The 18,578-nt window shown below is 40.1% G+C and overlaps 1 protein-coding gene and 1 non-coding gene across 4 annotated transcripts in view; one reads left to right on the top strand and one right to left on the bottom strand.

Moving 5' to 3' along the window:
- Dpyd (dihydropyrimidine dehydrogenase) overlaps positions 1 to 18,578 on the bottom strand; it is an 831,933-nt gene that overhangs the window by 85,072 nt on the left and 728,283 nt on the right. The gene's annotated exons all lie outside the window — the stretch shown is intronic.
- LOC117707983 (small nucleolar RNA SNORA48) lies at positions 2,779 to 2,917 on the top strand. The gene has a single exon (XR_004606720.1). It is a non-coding gene; the product is annotated as a small nucleolar RNA SNORA48 (small nucleolar RNA).

Below are 18,578 nucleotides of genomic sequence, written 5' to 3'. Positions count from 1 at the left end.
TCTACCTTATCTAACCTCAATGGGAACGGATGTGCCTAATTCTGTAGAGACTTGATGCCCCAGGGTAGAGGAATACAGGGAGGGATGAAATTGCAGTGGGTGGGTGTGTGAGTGGATGGGTTGGGGAAAGCACCTTCTCAGAGGCAAAGGGGAGGAAGTTTTGGGCAAAGAACTCCTGGAGGGGGGATTGGAAAGGGAGGCAACATTTGGAACGTAAATAAAACAAATTTAAAAATAGTAATAAATAAAAAATAAAAATTAAAAAAATTGCAGTTTAAATTTTTGTTTCCCATAAAGAAGACATGTAACTAGAAAAATTTAAATAAAATAAGTATGCTTTGGGAACAAAAAATTAAGCAATCCTAAAAAAAAAAAAAAAAGGTATAGAGGAAAGCAGACACTAGAGCACTAGAGCAGAATGACACCAGAAAGAAGAGGGCGGGTGATACTCTTTCTGTCTAAGGTGAGGACCAAGAGGTACCCAGAGAAGTGTTTAAACTTCCCAGAGGAACTATATACAGTCAGTGAACTTGAAAATTTTGTGTTTAGTGATGTAAAAACATTTAGAAATGGAAGAGATACCCAGGAAATTAGAAAGCTACAAAGGAGACCAAGGAAATCTGCAATACCCTCCCTCCAAACCTCTGCATGTGTTGCCCAGCAGAGGCTGAAGTAACCCCACAGGTGGTCATTGATCTTTTCACTGGGGAAGGGACAGAATCTGGATGTTTGCATTCTAAGGACTTCACAGCTAAAACAAATGAAAATCAGTATGCTCAGATATAGAATGAACAGTCGCTCTGCAACGTATCATTTAAACAGTCGAGATGCAATGCTGTAAGATTATCAGACTTGAAACAGCAGGAAATTATGACCTTTCTCCCATGATGATTCAGAGCTGAGAATCTGAGAGATTAAGAATATGAAGCCAGCGATTTTTATTGTGCTCAAAATATGAAGAAAAATATTCATCTGATGAATTGATCTAATAAAGAAACATTATATGGATCTAGGATAAAATGGAGCAGATACATTCTAGAATTAAAATTTTCTAATTATTAAGTCACATTAATTGAAGCTCTTGGCATTGGGTCCACACTTGACTAGCCCTATTAATAGTCACACAGGAAGAAAAAGAATAACCTTAGTGGTGTTCCCTCTGCTGGGCCAACTAGGCTCCAGTAGATAGTTCCAAATGCATGGTCACTGACAGCCCTGGTCTATAACAGTGGATCACAAAACAAACCAACCAATATAGACATGAGTGTCTATATAGACATTTGCAGGGAGGGGTGGAAGGAAGTGAGAGTGACATATGAAATTGTAGAGAAAAGAAAAGAGAAAAATGTGAACTGCAATGTAAACTATCTATTGTGTGGGTTTGAAATACCACAGATAGTAGTTTGACAAAGACTTGAGGGGAAGATCAATAGAAATGATGCTATCTGAAAAACAGAAAAAAACACAAAAAGCAAAACAAAGAAATAAACACACACACACCACCTGGGAACCACAACATAATACAAGGGCACATTTTTCAAAATGGAAGAAGCTATTAGATTTCTACTTATAGTCTCAGAAAACAAGAAAAAAAGGGTCAGGAAATTTTTTTTTAAATAATAACCAAATATTTCTAAAATTTGTTAGAACATAAAGACTCTAAATTCAAGTAGCTCCAAGAATTTAAGGAGATTCAATGTAACGAGTACCAATTAGTTTAAGATTTGCAACTATTTGGTATTATGGAGGGAGCTATTTGGGGACTCTGAATTTGTGGTATGTTTGGAGAGAATACAATTAATAATATAGAAAAATGAGGAAATAAAAGTGAATTAGGGATTGGAAGACACGTTGCCTGCTCTGCAAACAAAGGAGCTCAATCATGTCTCCGAGTGCCCACATGATAAAACAGGCATGGCGGCTCAGTTATGATGTCAGCTTGGATGGGCAGAGACAAGTAGATGTTGGCATCCCTGAACAGCAAGCTGAGAGGAATTGGTGAGACCCAGATCCCAGTGATAGGCCTGGTCTCAAAAACAAGGAGGAGTGCTCCTGAGGAATAGCACCCACATATGACCTCTGGCTTCCACACACACGCTTAAACACATGGATAATACATGTTCTCACATACAATCAATATTATATTTTGTTCCTGTACTTAGTTTTATTTTCAACATTTTAACTGAAATAGAATTATATTGCCCCCACCCTTCTTTTCTTCTTCTCAGCCCCTCCTACCTCTCCTTCCATGAATCCCTCATATGTCCCCCAAATCTCAAGTTGATAACCTTTTTTCTTGACTTTTGTTGTTACATGTGCACAGAAGTGCACACACACACACACACCCTGCTAAGTCTGGTATTTTGTTGTTTGTATGTATATGGTCTCAGGGCTGGTCACTCAGCATTAGGCTGATAATATTATTGGAAAGAAACAAACCTCTTTTTTTAAATTAACCTATTAGGTAGGAAACAGATGTGATCACTCATTTGCTATGGCACTTAAATCCCAAGATTTCCTTTCTGTTGTTTTTAATCTTGGAGAAATAAAGAATACTTGTTTTCTTGCTGATAATTTCTATACTGACAATGAAATAGCATCTTACCATTCAAGTAATTTCACACTTATATATCCCTGTGCATTTAATCACTATAGTTATTTTGTAGTAATTAGCTGGCCTTCCCAAGATGAGTTTCTTACAATTTCTAATCAAAGGGCACAGAACAAAACTAAAATTTTACTTTATAACAATTGAATTAAAAAAGGTCCCCTCTCCTTTACTCCAGCAATGGGCAAAGACCTTGTTGCTGGTGGTAATCTTATATCAGACAGGAGCAGAGCAGATGGCAGTCCTTTGTTCATCCTAGCTTGATACCTGACTTGGTGGCCAAAACTGTTTAGTGCCTAGGACACATAAAAATCATATCCAATCATAACCAGACAGCACAGCGCAGAAGGAGAAAGATAGAGATCCTCTGTTCGCCATGACACACGGTCCTGGAGGATGGAGGAGAAAGAGGCTCACAGACCTGCTCTCTGTCCCTTGGCACAGGCAGACTAGAGAGAGACACAATGAGCCCTGTCTACCACCATGCAGCACAGCAAGGTAGGAGAAAACAGACCTGCGGACAACCATGCCACCCACAAACTTGCCCTCCTGCACACAGTGCAGGCGGGCCATAGATACCTGCTTGCCTCTAAGCTACACAGCATGGATAGAAGTCACCTAGGCACCTGCCAACATGTGGCTAGCCTGTGGCAAGAGACACCATTATGTTCAAGTATGTGGTAGGCAGAAGGGAGAAAAAAAAGAAGCAAAGCAGCTTGAGTATTATGAAGAGAGATGTAACTGGAGACTTGAGGGTGGAGAGGAGTAGGCTGTGGTGTGTGGTTAGCCCACCAACTATAACCATGGTGAGGTCCCAGCCTGAGCTGCTCCTGAGGGCCATGTCTGGTTGGAGCAGCAGAGACAATGTCTATGGCTCACATTATCAGTAGAGAACATGGGACGCTGATGGTCTAGGTAGCCCTGGCACCACATGGATATCCAGGGGCTGGGCAGAGCTGGTCCTTCCCCTCAAAGGCTGTGGTGCTCTGGGGAGCTGGCCCTACCATTCACTCATGGCAACACTCAGGTGAGAGGAGAGCAGCAGGCCCTGAGCCTGGGCCTGGCCGCACAGTGGAGCTGGCTGGAGGGTATAAGCCTGGGAGAACTGATTCTGGCAGTTGGGGAAAGCTGTCCACAGGGTCATAAGTGCAAAAGAGCTATCACTGGCCCTCCCTCAGCTGCAGCACTCGGGAGAGAAGGCCCTGTACTTCATCTGGTTGGCATAGCAGAGCCAACCTCCAGCCAGAGGGGGAGAGCCCATGGGAAAGCTGGTCTGGCCATTTCTTTGGTGTGAGGTGTCATGGGTGTTGGGGTGATACCCTTCCCCCCACTACACTGCTCACTACTTAAAGCAATCAGAAGAGTTGATCCCTAGGGCATGGGGCCTGGAGAGCAACTTCCTCACTTCCACTGGTTGTAGCACCTGGGAGAACAGGCCCTGCATCTCCCTAGGCACACAGTAAAGGTGGTAGTCTTGGTTGCTAAGTAACAGATGAACCAGCTCTGAGGGTATGAGAATGAGGAGAGCTGTCTAACCACCTCCCCACGCCCTAGGCTGTAGCACTTGGAGAAGTAGATCCACACCTTGACTGGTCAGCAGAGTGGAGCTGGCTCTGGCAGAATGGGTGTGGCTAAGTTCTTCCAAGATCATAAGAGCAGAAGAGCTAACCCTGCCTTCTACTGATGGCAGCATTGGATGACTTAACTAGAGCGTGCTGGAGAGCTGGGCCCTGTTGGTGGGGCTAAGGAAGAGCCAGCAGGCTGACCAGATCAGCTACCACCTAGGCCCAGATCCAGGGATCTGAGTTGGTCCACCCCAGAATCTATTATCATCTACAAACATTTAGGACTGTGAACAGGCCAGTCTTGCTGATCCGAAGCTACAGAATCTTCATGACACAGGGCAATAACAGGATAATTAGGCAGAGTCCCAGTGAGGATCCAATATTGATAGTGTCACAGAAGCCAGAGGCCTTGAACCAGACCAATGACTCATTGCAATGAACCTTTGCAAGTGAAGATGTGTGGACAAAAAAATATACTGTGGGACACACTCTGACATACTATAGCCTTCATGATGATGTTTTTCTGTGTGTGTGTGTGTGTGTGTGTGTGTGTGTGTGTGTGGTGCTTTATTTTGGGGGGAGTTTGCAAGAGCAAAGGGCAGAAATGAGGAGGCAGGAAGATAAGTAAGAAAATAGAAATCAAAATCAGACTACCATGCAGGCATCATGTTATAAATCTTGCTATTAATACAGACACTTATGGGTAAACAGTTTGGGGTACCACTCTGCTTCCATAAGATGAAACCATGCCATGTGCCATGTAAGATTAATGATGTGAAACTCACAAATCAATTACATTTTTTTTTTTAAGACAAAGAGGTAGCCACAAGGACAGATTCTTTTCACTTCCTTCAAGAATTTTAGAAGAGTGTCTGGAAAGCTATGCTTGAAATGTAAGATCAGACATTCTTTTCTTAATTCCTTTATAATAGAAAGCTTTATCTCTTGACAGAATACTGGGTCTTTTCTACAATGTTGATAAGAAACTTGAAAATATCTGTCACTTTAATATTTTGCCTGACATAGGTGAGATTACAGTCCCATGGCTTCTGACGAGATGTCCAAGTGATGACACATCTGTTTCCAAGGTAAGCTCTGTCTTCGAACAGGAGGGACACTGTAAGACAATACCCCTTCCTAGCAGGTCTTATTCTCAGAACTTAAAATCAATTATGACCTCATTGGCACTTGAATCTTCTCTCATGGTCATTAACTTTGAATCTTCCAACATTAAAAAGAACACGGTACATGGCATGTTCTCATCCCATGGAAGCAGAGTGATACTTTAAACTGTTTACCCATAAGCACCTGTACTAACAGTGAGGTTTGATAATGTGATGCCTGCATGGTAGTTTGACTTTGATTTCCATTTTCAGGTTTGCCTTCTTTATCAAAGTCTAGTTCTTACCAAATTCTGAAACCAGAAATTCAGGCCTGGTGACTGCATTCTAATTTATCTTTCAAATTGCTTCAGGGTAGCTTTAGCTGATTTGGTAAAGGTCCTATAAAGTGAATTAGCATATTTAAAACTGGTCAATCTTTCCCCAAAGCTGACCTCAAGCAAAGCATGCTTAACATTAAGAAGACATTTTGGCACCGAGTGTTGGAAGCATCCTGGGTTTACATCTTGAACTGGATGATCTCAAGACAGATGCCCACCTGTTGTACTGTGTCCAGCTTAGAATAGAAGAATAGTGATTAGGGAGTTGGCTGAAATTTTTCTTGCTCATAGCTATTAATTTCTCCAAAAACTTTCTTTTTTTATATAGCTACTAGGATTGTCTTAAAGACCCAGCTGTACATACTTTTATCTATGGTTTATAAAATTTCTGTGAGAGGCTCTGAGAGAAAACATTCTGGAAATTATGGGAGAAAATGTAGTAGCAGTCTACCATATTGATAACTCTGAAAGAAAGAAAAGGTTCATGTTCCAATGTTTCAGAACCAGAAGGACAAGTCACTTTTGAAGGCCCTGTGTATATTCATGGGAAGAACTTCTGTGCCAGTCAACAAGAAGCAATACACTGAGGGTGTAGTGAAGCACTTGCCTTCATGTTTAACTCATCTCAAAGTCCAAAGTATATATTAATATTTAAAGAAATATTCCAAAGGAAAATAGAACAATATATTGGTCAAGTCTACCAAGTGGTAATCATGAACAATAATATGACAGGTAATGTGGTGACCCTTTGTCTAGGTTCGTTTATTCTAACACCGGGGGTGTCACAGACAAGTAATGAGATGCTTGCTCCAAAATGTCTGAAAAATTCCAAGATTAAAGTCCCAGGAACTTTGGTGTCTGGGGAGGGCACTTCTCATCCCCAAAGTGGCATCTTGTTCTGAAACTGTCAGAGGAACAAATGCCACCCTTTCACATGCTGTAAGAGACAGCAAGAAGACATTGTTCCCCTCACCCTTTGACTCTAGCAAGAGCCTCAGTTCCATTTATAACTTAATCATCTCCCAAACCTTTTGTCTTCTTACTAGAGCCCTATGGATTAAATTCTATCACCAATGTAGGAGGGCAAGCTATTATTCCAACAACACTGTCTTAGTTTAGGAATGAGGTAGAGAGGACAGCCTCCTTGTAGTCTCTTGCATCTGGTCAGGGGAAGTGGGTTCATAGGAAAAAGTAGCAAGTTAAAGGTGTAGAATGAAACTGATGTTCCATCCAAATTGGAAAATGTACTTTTCTCTTCCTAGTCACTTACAGTGAGTGACTGACAGTCTCTCTCTATAGTTCTCTTAACATATCTTGAGTGACTAAGTCAGTTATTGACTCCCTCAAAACTTCTATCAATGCAGATGCACAAACTCTTATATCTCAGGAATTATATTTTGCATTATAAATTCTTCAGATATAAGCAGAAATCTCAAAACAATAAGATGAGCCAATATATGTGTATCTAAAAGCAGAATCTAATGCAGAAGCAGGAATATTGTCTAAGTATCGTTTATTTGAAAACTTTGAAGATTTTTTTGTTTTTGTTTTTCAAGACAGGGTTTCTCTGAGTAGCCCTGGCTGTCCTGGAACTCACTCTGTAGACCAGGCTGGCCTCGAACTCAGAAATCCACCTGCCTCTGCCTCCCAAGTACTGGGATTAAAGGCGTGTACCACCACCGCCTGGCGATTTCTTTTTATTTTTAATAGTTTTATTACAACTAATTTGGAAATAATTGAATAAGTAATGAAATTTAGGAATTAGGACTGATAATGGGGTCCCCAATGGTAGAGAGAAGACTGAAGGAGCTGAAGCGGTTTGCAGTCCCATGGGAAGAGCAACCAGAGTGTAAACTGCCAGCCTAGGAACTCGCATGGAGAAGATACCCATGGCTTCAGCTGTATATGCAGTAGAGGATGGCCTTGTCAGGCATTGGTGGGAGAGGAGGTCCTTGGTTCCCTGAAGGTTGGATGCCCCAGTGTTGGGGAATTTGAGGGCAGGGAGAGGGGAGTTGGTGGATGGGTGGGGGCACACTTTCATAGAAGCAGCGAGAGGGGGAACTGGATAGGGAGTTCTTGGGGGGGGGCGGATGGGGAAAGGGGATAACATCTGAAATGTAAATAAGTAGAATATTCAATTAAAAAGGAAAGACTTTTTAAATTGAGTTAACATATAAATATTGTGTGTGTGTGTGTGTGTGTGTGTGTGTGTGTGTGTGTGTGTGTTTGTGTGTATACTCGTGTGCCCATGGAAGTCAGAAGAAGGTACTGGATTTTTTGACACTGGAGTTACAGGTACTTGTGAGACACCTGACCTCAGGGAGGGAACTTAACTCAAGTCCTCTGGAAGAGTGTTAAGTGCTCTTAACTTCTGAGCCATCTCTCCAGGCCCTAAAAGTTTAAATTTATGAATGGCAGGATTATGTTTTAGATGTATCTCTGCAGGAGTGATATGAGCATCAGCTTTTGTTAAATTGACACCAACCATGGACAGGGCCTCAACTGAAGCATTGCCTGAGTTTGATTGATCTGTTGGGCACATCTTGAGTGACAACCAATGTGGGAGGGATCAGCCCACCCTAGACAGTGCCACCATAGGAAAGGCAGTTGCAAGTCCCAGGTTGTATAAGAAGAGTAACAGCAGGTGAAGCCAGTTAGTAAGCAGTGTTCTTCCATAAGCACTTCTGGTCCTGGTTGAGTTCTTGCCTTGACTTCCCTCAGTGATGGACTATGATGCAGACATGGAAACCCAGCAAACATTGTCCTTTTCACTTTGTTTTTGGTTATGGTGTTTTGTCACAGCAATAGAATATAAGTTAAGAAAAAACCAGGTTTTTGACATCATTTTTTTTTTCTGGTACAAGATATAGTCTTTTTTTCTTTTTAGAAAATGCTTCGTGGAAAGTTTGTATTTTTCAAAAGTTTTAGTGCAGATTAAAAGTTAAAATAATTTTGACTACAAGAAGAATTCAAGACAACTTGTGTGGACTATCTTCTTCATTTGTATACTCTCTGGATTTACTTAGTATGCTAGTGTTTGATTTTTTTAAAAAAATTAAAGAACATATCACTCCATTTCCTGTAAGTTTCCACTTCTTGACACTGTACAGTTCTTGGGCATAATTACTTTGAGTCTCTAGAGTAAGATCAGCAAGCAACTAATGACATATTCTTGGTAGAAGCAGATAGAACGAGACAACGAGCCCACAGCAGATCTGATGATCTCCACGGGGAATATGGTGCTCTCTGTATTATATAAAACTCCATAGTCAAAGCACACTAATTTGGATGAATTGTGTGAAGAGTTCTTCTGAATTGGTGCAAAGCCTGAATTATAGATCCATGGGAAAGAACAGCAAACTCAGGTATATCTGCTGAAAGGGACTGCTAACAAACATTCATTTCAAAAAGCAAATTTATTGTTGGTTTTCGTATGAATTTTGATAGCATACTTGAAGGCTGTTAATTATCTTAAGTAGGTTAAACAGTTTCTTGAAATGCATTTATACTAATAACTTGTTTAATATAGTAGGGCTTCTTATGGCAGAATGGTGAATAGGCTATAGTCCTGAGTGACTTAACATCTTGCATTTTTTAATTACTCAAGGTTAAAATTTATGGCTGCAATTCTTCATTATTAGTACCTGAATATCTTGTCTCAAGCCTTTTTGTTTTTTCTAATCTCATTTAATATTTGTAAATACATTACTTAAAAAAAATTGAAATCACAGTGAAAGTGTTTTCAGGATTGGGTGATGGAATTTGACAGCTCATGCTGCATGTCAGGGCTTTATGTCATCTACCTGTGATTCAAAGTATAAACCAGAAGGACCCAGAGAACACAAAATCTTATCCTAAGTCTAATGATCTCCAAACCAGTTAAGCATTTGTATGGAGATAAGTGTATTCCAAGACTTAGCTAACACCTGCCCACATCTGTGATCCAGCTTAGCAGTGTTCCCAAAGTGCCCATCAGCATCCCAGTCAGTTGTCATACCCCCACCTGAGAGAGTGGTCCATCTTATTGCCAGAAATGCCCCACTCTACTGAGAGGATGGAGCATAGACCTGGGTGAGGGCTCAGATATCCTGTAGTCTGCGTTCAAATCCCATCCTGACTACTGACTAGCTTTGCCTCTGTTTTCTCATCTAAAGCAGGGCTATTAGGAAGATACCCTTCTCAGTTGGCTCTAACAGCTAAGATGGAAGGGATACACTGAACCTCGTACAATTATTTAGTAAGAGTTAGGCAAAGGTGAAGGTTGCCTTCTGTTGCCTAGAGTATAGCCAAGAAGATCGTGATCATATGGCTGAGTCATTCTTGTTGACTTCTTCCCCTAGCTATGCCTACTGTAGCTAGCAATTTTTCTTCTTTTGATAAGTTAAATTAATTTTTGAAATGCTGCTACTATAGGTTCTTTTACAACAAGACATAATTTTTAACCTGTAGCCTATAAAACCTTAAAAAAAAAAGCATGACGGTGTGATCTAATCTACATTTTGTCTCTATCTTGCATAATGAATAAAGCCAGCACACTGGCTGTTGGTGACTGAGGTTGGGACTTGCTGCACACTCATTTCTTTCCTGACAGTTTTTTTTTTGACTTGTCTGCATTCCCTGTATCAAGTTTGCTCCAAAATAACACTGAAGCACTTCATCCCATTCCCCAGCCCTGGGCCACTGCTTCACCTTACTTCAGAATATGGCCCTGGAGTCTTGCACCTTAGAACATTCAATAACTATATTAGGAGTGGATATTTACATGATGTGTGCATGTGCACGTGTGTGTGTGTGTGTGTGTGTGTGTGTGTGAGAGAGAGAGAGAGAGAGAGAGAGAGAGAGACAGAGAGAGAGAGAGAGACAGAGAGAGAGAGAGAGAGAGAGAGAGAGAGAGAGAGAGAGAGAGAGATATTATTTTCCTCTAGTGCAAAAATATAAGGACAGGAAAGTGTCCAAGCAGGAATACAGAAATCATACTAGCCTGGTAATAGTACTGGAAAACACCTGCATACAGATTGAGGGGGATTTAGGATGCCATTTGTAGGTTTTCTTTTCATCTCTGGAGACATACGTACATCACAATGCTTGAGGAAAAAAGGCATTAGCAAAAGCATTACTTGCATTTATAATAAAAGCATAGTGCAGCCCTTGACTGGTAGATGGTGGGGTTTCCTGTCATTAAAGTGGTATTAGTCATTGCCTAGTACTCTGCACAGCAAAGAACATTAAAAGCCCATGGGAAGAAGACGCTTAGCAATAAAGACTCTGAATTCCATTCAACCACCCAATTAATGCTTAGAATGCTAATTTTATCTGAAATTCAGGTGACTTAAGAGAAAGAGAAGGCAATACTCATATCAACAGTTTGGCCGGGCATCCAGCCAGACATCCACACACAACTAGACAGGCACTGCAGCTGCTGGAAGGGAGATCCAACATTGACAGAACAAAGCAGTCCACAGGAAGCCTCTGCAAGACCTCAGGAGCAGACATCCCCCTCTTTGTCTGCAGGCTCTCTCTCTCTTCTACTCCCTGGCTCCCTTTATCTCCAATGCTTTCAAAGGCATGAATCACCAGACCAGAAGGACTAGGTTCATTAAGGTAATTGGTAGGGGGAATATATGCATATAAATAAATATGCAAAGTGATAACCAAAGCTGAATTTGTTGTGAAAGAATTGAAAGTCAAGCAATGCAACATAGAGACAAAAACTGAAGGAGAAAGAGATGGACCTTTGACCTGCATCAGTAAACAGAGTGGCATGGTAAGCATCAGCCCAGTCAGTGGGCAGGATAGCAGTGCCCTTGATGTCAGCGGTGAAGCCCTGAGGAAAACACAACACACATCTGCAAAATGCAATGGTTTACTCTGAGTTCATGGACACGTGAGTACAGTCCAGATTATTCCCATTGCAATGGAGTTCCTCAGGGAGTGGAGAGGAAGGTGGGAGGGTCACTGAGCTTGACTTTTTGCTCAAGATTTAATTGAAACCTCATCTGCTAACTGCCAAGTGAGCATCAAACCCCAAGCATTAGAAATAACCGTGCTCTTTGCATACTGTGACACACAAAGGCATCCAAGCGTAGTACACAAGTCTACATGGTCCAGGGATAGAATGCTGGTGCCTCTGTCTCACTACCCTTGAGCCTTCATCTTTCCAACAGGACAGAAAAAAAGAAGGAATAATTATATACATTGTTGTAAGGATTAATGTAGAAAACATAAAAAACACTTCAAACAATGTTAATTAACAACCATTAGAAGGCTATTTTTTTTTTTATCACATTATGATTACAAATTCTATGTTCCCTTGGGGAAATAACCTTATGCCCAAGAATGGATTATATTAGCTTTGTCTGGTTTACAAGATGACATGTATATCAGTGGATGGTAGAAGGAGATTTTGTCTGGCTGTGTGTTCTCTGAGTACAAATTTAGAAGCACTGTTGACCTTCTACTACAGTAAGACCAAGAGTACTGACAAAACAAAGGGTATGATACCCTGATAGGGAAAAGATCACTGGAACAGAGAACTCTGCAAAAATGAAGATGCTATTAAATAAGGGCTAGTTATGTTCATGACCATGATCCAAAGGGTTAAGAAAGGAGCTGAAAGTTTATTCTGTATTACACAAATCCCACAGGTCACAATCGTAAGTAGAGAATGATAGCATGTTGTTTATCTGAATCTGGGTACCTCTCAGAGTTGAAGTCAGGGCAGATTTTGCAATTTTGGAGCATGTATAGAAAACATCCATACACATCTACATATGCATACATATATGTATATAATGTTTCTTAGGCTAGTTTATAGTTTTTGTTATCTTCCAGTAATGAAATATTTAAAATCAATTGTGTTAGTTTCTAATGAGCTCAGGAATGCTAAGAAGAGAAAGGATGTAGATAATATGATGCAGAACATATAGAACTGAATTCTGTATGTAGAAATTCATACAAGTTTGTTTTTGTCACATGGATTTTGATAACCTGCCATCAAACTCTTGTTTCATTCAAACAGGAAAGACGTAGCTAATACTATAAATTCACTTAGATATCTCTGCCTTACATATTTGGTAGCAAATTAAATTTATCACTTCATTATCCCTTCCTGGCAGTTGGAACTTGTAGACTTTAATGGAAGGTGCTGGAGTAGTTAATAGAATCTTCTCGTCACAGTTGAAGGAAATGTAGAAGTGAAACTCAAAAAGATTTGATGGGATTTATGCTAAAAGACAATGCCACCTAAGAGCACACACCGAGACTGAAGCCTGTACTTTATCGGGGGATAGAATTAATTATCCACCAGACACGTAACTCCTCCTGAACTATAAATACAAACGCATCAGTCTTCACAAATGATTACTTAGCCAGGGCTGTCGCCTATGGAATGGAATTAATGAGAACATTTGCATAAATACTATATTGTTTTCACCCCTCAAGACTGAGTTGATATGTCTCTTCCCAAAAGCTTCCTATCCCCCAGGTTGATATGGAAGCTTGAGTTTGGTTTCTTTAATTCTGACGGCCTAATAGCACTAGTGTTGAGAGAAGGTATGCTCAATGGGTTAAATATACAAATATAATTAGGTTTGCATTTTGATTCAACATTGTGCATAGTTAAACCCATTTAGCCTCATTTTTCACCTTTGTAGAATGGGGATGCAACTATAGCCATGTCTCATCTATATTTGAATATATATTCATTCATAAACAATCCTGGAAAACATCGAGAGGGTTTTGCCCAATTAATATTTGTTTTTTAATTGACCATTTTGAATTGTGGTAAGATTTATCTGGGTTCACTGCTCTGTCTTAATTGTCTTCTGCACAGCACAACCCATAACAAATACTCAGGCACTCTTGGATGAATAGACATCCATTTAAATCATTAAAATATAAACTCAAGGTTTTTGTGTAAGCCAGAGATAATGCAGAAATCTAATTAGTACCAAAAAATCAGATCTGTCGCAAAAAAACTCCATGAGTTCATAAAAAGATGTGTGATACATTTTTCAAGTTATCATGTTCTGGGAGATGGATCTTAGACAGCAGAAAGTGCAAAGGCAGAAACTTCAATATAAAAACATCTGAATCAAAATATAGTTTTTGACTGTGCACACATTTGCTACATTGTACAAAATACACACAGGATATACCCAGAGTGAATGGAAATTCAACTCCTGTTTAGCCTTTAGTTCTATAAATATTATGATCTTATTATGGGTTATTAAGAATTCTACTTCAAAACAAAATATCAATGAATAATGTTAAAGAATTGAAATTTGCAGACATATTTCCCAGTGGTTTTGTTTGTGTAAAGGGCGGGGGGCATAAGGGCCAAAGAGCCCAGCCCTGCAAGTAACACACTATCAGCAATCAATTTAAGGTTGTGTTCTGGAAGTTTTGGCCTCAGGCAAGGCCAGCTTTTGTTAACAGAGGCTGCAGGCACTGGCTGATCCTACAAAGCAAAGCCAGTTGAAGATCTACCAAAGGACCTAATCAAATTCTCCTTCTTTAAGCAGAAGCTTCTCATCCAAATCTGGATGCCTTGTCTGCTGCCCAACCCTCCTCCAGGGGCCAGATGTGTCCCGGCTTGGTTTCTAAGCCTGGCTGGCCTCCCTGATGTGAAAGGCCTCCAGTCTTTCTGTTCCACACCCAGCTGCTGGCAAAAGGGGCACAGGGAAATGTATTTGTTTATGCCCCCAGCAATCCATTTCTTGGCGCTGGTTTCCAGCTACGATTTTTATCAGACACCAGTTACTGTTTCCAGTGGTTAACTTCACAAGGGTTTTAGTTCCCAAAGGCTACCTGATTAAAAGTCATTTGGACATACAGACATACAGATTTTTAGTAGTTCTTAAAATATATGTTTGTTTATAAATCTTATAAAATGGTAACCCTCTGGTTTCAGAGTAAGTTGTTTTGCTTTTCATTTTAAAATTTTATATATATATATATATATATATATATATATATTCCTATGTATATAGTGAAATGTGCAGACTCCCACATATATAATTAGAGAAACTTATAAAAATATGTGTGTCTAGCCAAAACTCACCAGCAATAAAAATATGACTCTAGAACATCTCTTTCTGTTCCCCTCTGGTCATTCTCCTATCCTTGTCATGATTTCAAATAGCATAGATCCTTTGCTCTTAAAATCTACATTAAACGAAACTGTTCATTGTATTCTTTTACGTTCAGCTTCCTTATTTTAATGTTCTTATATTTTGATTTTCTGTCTCTTTTCTCTGTCTTTACCATTGATACATGTACACATACATAGACATATATGAATACGACCTGATTTGGTGTTGCTCATATGTATATGTTTTTAAGGCTGACCACCTGGTATTGGATAACTGATTGGGGGTTCATCCCTGGAGCAGACCGGCTTCCTCTCTGTCTCAGCAATCATTAATTACCTGTTGCTCTTTATTTAGGGGTGGGGCTTTGTTGTTGTTGTTATTTTTTCTACCCATGATAGTATGTCAACTAATGTCATCATTTTTCAAGTCTTGTTTAGGTAGCCATATTGTTGAGATTTTACAGTTATATTTCATGTCTTATATATAAAATATACATTCTCTCAAAAATGGGCTGGTCCTCTATTTTAAAACTCTGAATATTTCCTTTTATTTTTCTTGAAGAAATACCTAGAAGTATAGAGTACAGTATTGACTACAAGAAGAAACGAGTCAAAAGAATGTTTAATGTGTCAGTCTACACAGTGTTTAATAAGCTATTACATTTTTTGTTGCTCTGTATTTTTGCCAGCATTTAATATAGTCAACTTGTTAATTTTTGTACCTCTAGTAAATGTAGAAGTAAAATTTCTGCTGAACTTTCTAATGCAACCCCAGCATCTTTATCTTGGTTTTGGTGATCTGAGTTGTCAATTTCTACATGGTGATATCATTTACGCAAGAGGATAATGTTTTAATCCCAGGGCAGGCTACCAGATGTATGGGAGTGTGTAAGGATGGCTGTGTGATGGAGTCTAAGCTGCTGTGAGAAGATCCATTGACATAACAGTTCCTTGTCCTCATCTGCTAAGCTTCCTTTTGATTTTCAGTGGTGGGGTAGGAAGAGGACCTACCTAATAATATCACGGAGAGACGGTTTAGTATCTTCATGAATCAGTTCAACAGAGAGCTCGTCTGAGTTTGGTGCCAAAGGGAAAATAAAAGAAAACAGGTACCGGAGTCGTCACAGAAGTCAGCTCTCTTCTTTGTCTGTTCCTCTTTGTCAACCAATGTCTTTTCCAGGCTGTGAGTGCTACTGAAATCAGTGAATACATTCCTTTCAGCCCAGGAAAGTCATTCATGCCACTTATTAGAATCAAGTGACTCTGTTACTAATTGATTCAAAGATGGGGAAAAAATCATTATATCCCATATGATTTAGGCTAATCAAAAAAAAAATGTTAAACACAGTGCAAATCAGTGGAACTGTTCTCTCATATTGCATCTTACAACAGCTGAATATTCTATATGGCATTTCACAGAGATATGATTTGATTTTAGAACATCTGCAGCAGTCTGGAACACATTTTCCCCTGTGCTTGACTTTTAGCTCATTATAGCTTTCAGATGTTCTCCCAGCAATCCTGTGACATATCGGAGTGTTACTGAACAAACACCACTGAAGCCTGTGTCTTGAGTAGTGTCAATCTCAGTTGAAAATGTTTCAGCTTTCTTACTATCAACACTAGAAGAATTTAATTAACTCACTGAAACTTTTAAAATGATGGCTAATGCACGGGAGAAATGAGAAATCGGAGGGGTGTGGGGGTTGGAGGCGAGGAGCAGATAAAGCTTATCCTCCCACAGGCTGATGCCTGCCATCCTCAGCCTGTGGCTTTGTGGGTCATGAGAATTCTTTCTGCAGCTCTGCACAGCCTCCTGAGGTCTGCCATGAACCCTCTTGCTGGTGGCATTGCCCCCTTGGAGATGGAGAAGGTGGAGGTGGCAACTACTGCTGTTACATGCCCCAGGTCCCCACACGAGGTCAGCTTCCAGCCTCTAATAAGCTTTCATCCAGCTGTTCTGGTGTTTTCAGTAGGTTGGGCTGGGAGACCAAGGTCAGAAAAGAGCTGTCATCAGTGACATGGTTTTTGCCCACTGCTGCTATTACATTAAGAAAGCAGCTGGTGAGATAATGTATGCCAAAGTGCTTTGGAAATGATAAAATGCTTATGTAATTGTCGGGGATAATTGCTACTATTGTTTTATTCCTGGGATGTAGAAAGAGCAGTGACCTGGGCTATGGCGTGGCAAAATCCATGAGAAAGCTGAATAGATGGGTGTGTAGGGCCCAAAAAGAGATCTATTGATCAGAGGACAGATTTGGAAGCTAACATCATTAAGGGTAAAGTTGGCTTCATGGGTTAGATGAATACATGCAGCCATGTGAGAGCCAGAGACAAGACTTAAGTGTTTAGGGGACAAGGAAAACAAATAGTGATGGCTTAAGAATGCGTTAAATGAGTAACTTGAGAAATTTCCTCTAGGCTAAGTGTCATATTCATGCCTGTAATACAAGAACTGGGGAAGGTGAGGCAGAAGACTTTTCAGAAGTTTGAGACTAGCTTGGGCTACAAAGTGAGACAGTCCCCCAAATAAAACCAAAACGTTTTCTGGGTACAGAAAAATACTGTTTATCTCTTGTTTGCATTTTGTGCCTTAGACTAGGACATTGATCCTACTCTAATTGTACTTTTGAGGTTATTCTGGAAAATCTTCTCAAAGTCCCCTCACTTCTTCTTTATGCATGCTTATAATAGTGGAACAAAATACACAGTTACAAGTAAGCTTTAGTTTACTGTCCATACTCACATTTGATACTTTCAAAGACATAGGGTGATATTAGTAGTTCTTGGATATATTAAGTGTTTATACTGTTTTCAAGAAGCCAGGAAGAAGTGCTTAAATACCAAAGAAACTTGTAATATGCAAGAATGGTCAGCTGTAAAATCTAGCATATATCACACATGTACCAAAACAAGTACCTGGAGAGTCTACTGAACTGGTGTCTACTAAATAACTGAGAACTTTTCCAAGAACAGCTTGAGGCGTTTAGAGATTGGGCTGACTAGACATCCAGTTTTGGTTTGTAGAGGTTAGAAAAGCCAGTGAGTGAGGTGAGGCAGTGAATGTTGCCTATGTGTATTAGGACCTGACCTGAGAAGGGCAGAGAAATCTGACTGTATTCTCTCAGCTGCCCCATGAGTATACACACCATTTCTCTGAGTTTCTGGATCCACAATACAAGATAAGTCAAAGACTACTGTTGCATAGCATTTTTGTACAAATTGAAGCATTCTTTCCACACAGGTGAAGGGAGTCAGCTGCGTCACACTCCAACTGCCATGTCTTCTGTGTCGTTATGGTCTGTAATCCCACGAACTGTGACTCAAAGTAAATCCTCCATAAGTTATTTCCTGTCAGCGATTTGACCACAAAACCAAGCACCTAATCCAAGGATTGGACAATAGCAATGTCTACCAAAACCACCAAAGAATAGACATGGTATATTTTAGTGATGGAGATGGAATACTGTAGGATTGGAATGATTTTTATCTGCCCAAAATGATTGGTTTACCTTGGTTGGCTTCACTTGGAACCCCTAATAAATAAATATGAGGAAACACTTGGTAACCATTGAGGTTTGAAAGATGTCCAGAATGAGAGTCCAGAAATCAACAGGGGCACTCCGCAGCTCAGAGAGCCTGAAGAATAACCAACAGAAGACCTGAGAGAAGGATATTATACTTTGAGAGCTCATAAGCATGGAAGACGTGGAGGGTGTTTTAAAGATAAAAAATCATCAAAGGGTTGCATCTTTGTTTGTTGGTGAAATTCCAGGACTGTGTGGCTACAAGGTATGAGGGCTGAGAGCGAAGACTTGGGAGCAACTTGAGTTGGCTAGAAAACTTCACAAACAGTGTCTGAAGCTGCAG

Source organism: Arvicanthis niloticus, chromosome 4, assembly GCF_011762505.2.
Source record: "Arvicanthis niloticus isolate mArvNil1 chromosome 4, mArvNil1.pat.X, whole genome shotgun sequence".
In the NCBI taxonomy this organism is placed as follows: domain Eukaryota; kingdom Metazoa; phylum Chordata; class Mammalia; order Rodentia; family Muridae; genus Arvicanthis; species Arvicanthis niloticus.
The sequence above is the reverse complement of the archived record's forward strand: the minus strand, read 5'-3'. Positions and strand labels throughout refer to the sequence as shown.